We start from the raw sequence: 6,000 nt of genomic DNA, 5'->3' as shown, positions 1-6,000 counted from the left end.
AGGAATATGACATACCAGGAGAAATATTGATACAGGACAGAATAGGCTTCAATGAAGAGAGCAGTTGTGGAAGGAATATGACATACAGTCATATGAAAAAGTTTGGGCACCCCTATTAATGTTAACCTTTTTTCTTTATAACAATTTGGGTTTTTGCAACAGCTATTTCAGTTTCATATATCTAATAACTGATGGACTGAGTAATATTTCTGGATTGAAATGAGGTTTATTGTACTAACAGAAAATGTGCAATCCGCATTTAAACAAAATTTGACTGGTGCAAAAGTATGGGCACCCTTATCAATTTCTTGATTTGAACACTCCTAACTACGTTTTACTGACTTACTAAAGCACTGAATTGGTTTTGTAACCTCATTGAGCTTTGAACTTCATAGGCAGGTGTATCCAATCATGAGAAAAGGTATTTAAGGTGGCCACTTGCAAGTTGTTCTCCTATTTGAATCTCCTATGAAGAGTGGAATCATGGGCTCCTCAAAACAACTCTCAAATGATCTGAAAACAAAGATTATTCAACATAGTTGTTCAGGGGAAGGATACAAAAAGTTGTCTCAGAGATTTAAACTGTCAGTTTCCACTGTGAGGAACATAGTAAGGAAATGGAAGAAGAACACAGGTACAGTTCTTGTTAAGCCCAGAAGTGGCAGGCCAAGAAAAATATCAGAAAGGCAGAGAAGAAGAATGGTGAGAACAGTCAAGGACAATCCACAGACCACCTCCAAAGACCTACAGCATCATCTTGCTGCAGATGATGTCAATGTGCACCGGTCAACAATACAGCACACTTTGCACAAAGAGAAGCTGTATGGGAGAGTGATGCGAAAGAAGCCGTTTCTGCAAGCACGCCACAGAGTGACCTGAGGTATGCAAAAGCACATTTGGACAAGCCAGTTACATTTTGGAAGAAGGTCCTGTGGACTAATGAAACAAAGATTGAGTTGTTTGGTCATACAAAAAGGTGTTATGCATGGAAGCAAAAAACCACGGCATTCCAAGAAAAGCACTTGCTACCCACAGTAAAATTTGGTGGAGGTTCCATCATGCTTTGGGGCTGTGTGGCCAATGCCGGAACCGGGAATCTTGTTAAAGTTGAGGGTCTCATGGATTCAACTCAGTATCAGCAGATTCTTGACAATAATGTGCAAGAATCAGTGACGAAGTTGAAGTTACACAGAGGATGGATATTTCAGCAAGACAATGATCCAAAACACGGCTCCAAATCTACTCAGGCATTCATGCAGAGGAACAATTACAATGTTCTGGAATGGCCATCCCAGTCCCCAGACCTGAATATCATTGAACATCTGTGGGATGATTTGAAGGGTGCTGTCCATGCTCGGCGACCATCAAACTTAACTGAACTGGAGTTGTTTTGTAAACAGGAATGGTCAAATGTACCTTCATCCAAGATCCAGGAACTCATTAAAAGCTACAGGAAGCGACTAGAGGCTGTTATTTTTGCAAAAGGAGGATCTACAAAATATTAATGTCACTTTTATGTTGAGGTGCCCATACTTTTGCACCGTTCAAATTTTGTTTAAATGCGAATTGCACATTTTTTGTCCATTGAGTCCATCAATTATTAGATATATGAAATTGAAATAGCTGTTGCAAAACCCCAAATTGTTATAAAGAAAAAAGGTTAACATTAATAGGGGTGCCCAAACTCTTTCATATGACTGTACCTGTGAATGAAACAGATGGATTGTCAGGTCAAAAGAAATGGTCGCATTCAGGAGGATATATTAGGAATTACATTTCTGGTATATTTCTGACACTCCACTTAATAGATCCCACTTAGGAGATCACACCAGACCTAGGTCATAGCCGACCAGCACCAATAAATTTATATGTCTCTGAAGGCCTGCAGATTGACTCTGGTGTGAGCAGAGGGGAGGGGTCGTACTAAGACAGAGCACAGAAACACACCAGGAGTTAATTAGCAGGAAGACATTACAAGAAGCATTTGGACTAATTCACAGCAAGATCGCTATACATTTGAGATGGAGAAGATATAGTCAAGTATGATCTAGGATCAAAGAGTTAAAAAGAAAAAACTAATTCAAAGGAAATACAGATGTGGAAGGAATATGACATACCAGGAGAAATATTGATACAGGGCAGAATAGGCTTCAATGAAGAGAGTGGTTGTGGAAGGAATATGACATACCAGGGGAAATATTGATACAGGACAGAATAGGCTTCAATGAAGAGAGCGGTTGTGGAAGGAATATGACATACCAGGGGAAATATTGATACAGGGCAGAATAGGCTTCAATGAAGAGAGCAGTTGTGGAAGGAATATGACATACTACCGTGTTTTTCCAAAAATAAGACCTCCCCCAAAAATAAGCCCTAGCAGGGATTTTCAGCATTTTCGGAGAAAGGCTTAAATATAATCCCTCCCCCGAAAATAAGCCCTAGTCCCGGATCAATAATGAAGTGTCCGTGCAGCTAAAAAAGTCACAGATACTGCAGGACACTTTATTATACACTGCGGCACCGGCAATCACTGACCCGACACTGAGCGGCAGGACCTGCAGTGATCACACACCCCCACACATCAGCTCTCACACACACACACACACACACACACCAGATCTCACACACACCAGATCTCACACACAAACATCGGAACGCACACACAGTCAGATCTCACACATAATCAGATCGCACACACAAACATCGGATCACACGCAAACATCAAATCACACACACACACAAACATCGGATCGCACACACATCGGATCGCATACACACTCACCTCATCCAGTGACACCGATCTCGTCTCGCCGGGAGAATCCTGAGAGGGAGTGCGGTGCAGCGTGATGAACAGGACCTGCGGCCGGACACGTGACTTGCTCTCATTCCCTGCTGCAGTAAGTCCTGGATATGATGTGAGGTGGTGTGTGTGTATGTGTGTGTGTGTGATCTGCTGTGTGTGTCTGCAATCGGCTGTGTGTGTCTGCGATCGGCTGTGTGTGTCTGCGATCGGCTGTGTGTGTCTGCGATCGGCTGTGTTTTTCTGCGATCGGCTGTGTTTTTCTGCGATCGGCTGTGTGTGTCTGCGTTCGGATGTGTGTATCTGTGATCGGCGATGTGTGTGCCTGTGATCGGCTGTGTGTGCCTGTGATCGGATGTGTGTATCTGTGATCAGCTGTGTGTGCCTGTGATAGGATGTGTGTATCTGTGATCGGCTGTGTGTATCTGTGATCTGTGTGTATCTGTGATCGGCTGTGTGTATCTGTGATCGGTTGTGTGTGCCTGTGATAGGATGTGTGTATCTGATCGGCTGTGTGTGCCTGCGATCGGATGTGTGTACCTGTGATGGCTGTGTGTGCCTGCGATCGGATGTGTGTGATCTGCTGTGTATATCTGCGATCTGCTGTGTCTGTGTGCCTGTGATCGGTTGTGTGTATCTGTGATTGGCTCTGTTATCGGCTGTGTGTATCTGTGATCGGCTGTGTGTGCCTGCGATCTGCTGTGTGTGATCTGCTGTGTATATCTGTGATCTGCTCTGTGTGTATCTGTGATCTGCTCTGTGTGTGTGTGTGTGTGTGTGTGTGTGTGTGTGTGTGTGTGTGATCTGCTGTGTGTGTCTGGGATCTGCTGTATGTGTCAGTATGTCAGCTAGCAGCAGGGTAGGACGGCGTGCAGCACCCACCGGAGATCACAGGAGGACCTGGGAACCACGCAGACGTCCTGGTCTGGTAAGTATGATTCTCCTGTGAAGTGGGGGGGTCTGCTTTTTTGGGGGGTAAACTTACCCCAACAGTGTTTCTCCAAAAATAAGACCTCCTCCAAAAATAAGCCCTAGTGCTTTTTTGGGGGGCAAAAAAAATATAAGACAGTGTCTTATTTTTGGAAAAACACGGTTGGAGAAATATTGATACAGGACAGAATAGGCTTCAATGAAGAGAGCAGTTGTGGAAGGAATATGACATACCAGGGGAAATATTGATACAGGGCAGACTAGGCTTCAATGAAGAGAGCAGTTGTGGAAGGAATATGACATACCAGGAGAAATTTTGATACAGGACAGAATAGGCTTCAATGAAGAGAGCAGTTGTGGAAGGAATATGAGATACCAGGAGAAATATTGATACAGGACAGAATAGGCATCAATGAAGAGAGCAGTTGTGGAAGGAATATGACCTACCTGTGAATGAAGCAGATGGATTGTCAGGTCAAAAGAGATGGTCGCATTCAGGAGGATATATTATGAATTATATTTCTGGTATATTTCTGACACTCCACTTAATAGATCACACTTAGGAGATCACACCAGACTAAAGTCAAAGCAGACCAGCACCAACAAATTTATAGGTCTCACTGTGAACGGTTTGGGTGTGTGCAGCCTGTCTATCTCCGGGTTCAGCCAACTGTAGTCTGTGTACAAGCGCCTTAATTATTATCTGAAGGGAATGTGAACGGTTTCGGTGTGTGCACACCATGGCCTTTACATATCTGTGAATCTATTGAGTTTTTCAGGAGGAGGACAGGTTAGGAAACACTGGCATCTTTTTTAAATTGAAATTGTTTTAAGTACTAGTCAGCGACTTCTTGGTGGCAACAGCATGAAAAATGGTTCAAATACCTGTTTTAACCACTTAGTGTCTTTGAAAACCTGAAGCTGTTAAAATAAGCAAAATAAAACTGAACACATACGCAAAAGTGCATTTAGCACTTTTTCAAGTGTGTTACAGAGTAGTGTCTTAAATAGATGTCGCGTGCACAAAATCATAATTTTACGTTGTCAATAAAGGGTGTGACCACACCCTAGGGCAGCATGACGGCCAAATACAGCCCTGCCCATGCTGCTGTGTAATATCCCCCATTCTGCTGTAAACTGTCTCCAATTTTGCTGAATAATATCTCCCATGCCGCTGTGTAATATCCCCCATGTTGCTGTGTATTTTCCACCATGTCACAGTGTAATATCCCTCTATTCTGATGTATAATGTCCCCCATGTTGCTGTGTAATGTCCCCAATGCTGCGGTGTAATCTCCCCTATGCTGCTGTGTAATATACCCCCATTCTGCTGTATAATGTCTCCCATTCTCCTCTGTCATGTTCCCTATGCTAATGTGTAATGTACCCAATGCTGCTCTATAATGTACCCAATGCTGCTGTGTAATTCACTCCCATGCTGCTGTATAATGTAACCAATGCTGTTGTGTAATATACCTCATTATACTGTATATCCCCCATGCTGCAGTGTACTATACCCCATTCTGCTGTGTAATGTCCCCCCCTATTGCTGTGTAATGTTCTCCATGCTGTCAAGGTCAGAATGACGATGATGATGAGACTCAAAGGATCTCTTGATATCCGGCTGCTGCTTCTAATTAAAATGTCATGGGTGCACACGAGAATGAAAAATAACTGCACAGCAAGTCAGTTACATCTATCTCCATGACGGGCTCTTAACCAAGTGTGTTCTTTATTGTTTGAAAGAGACTCTAGACCAAACAGTAAGGGGGTGTGAACAAAAGTTTTAGTCCAATCAAGTATCGTAAGTCAGGGCTTCATGACGTAGAGAGATCTACATATTCTCCGTTGATTGGTCAGTCTAGGATCCAGGAATTTCTCTTTGTCCATCTGTCTTGGGTGTAAACCAGGAAATGGTGGCCATATTCAAGCTATACATATATATATATTCTAGTATATACTGAGGTTAAGGAAAATACACTGAATATGCAATATACTTATATAAACGTGTTAGTAAGAAACAAAAGCATTCACAAATATGTGAGTTAGTTCACATCTACTGAACTATATAACTGAGTCTATGAAATGGCTGAATTAAGTATTTTTGGATACTCAATTCTTTATCCTCAACAGTCCCCCCTAAAAACTTACTTCTGCCATTTCTAAATTCTAAGGGTACTGTGTTCCCTTAGGAAGAGAGGTAGAAAGATCTGTTGAAAAACCTGCCTAACTGAACGTTGAAACATGGGCGGAAAGGGGAAAGGGGTTTT

The sequence above is a fragment of the Anomaloglossus baeobatrachus genome, chromosome 1 (genome assembly GCF_048569485.1).
Source record: "Anomaloglossus baeobatrachus isolate aAnoBae1 chromosome 1, aAnoBae1.hap1, whole genome shotgun sequence".
NCBI classification, from domain to species: Eukaryota; Metazoa; Chordata; class Amphibia; order Anura; family Aromobatidae; genus Anomaloglossus; species Anomaloglossus baeobatrachus.
This window is presented reverse-complemented; position numbering follows the sequence as displayed.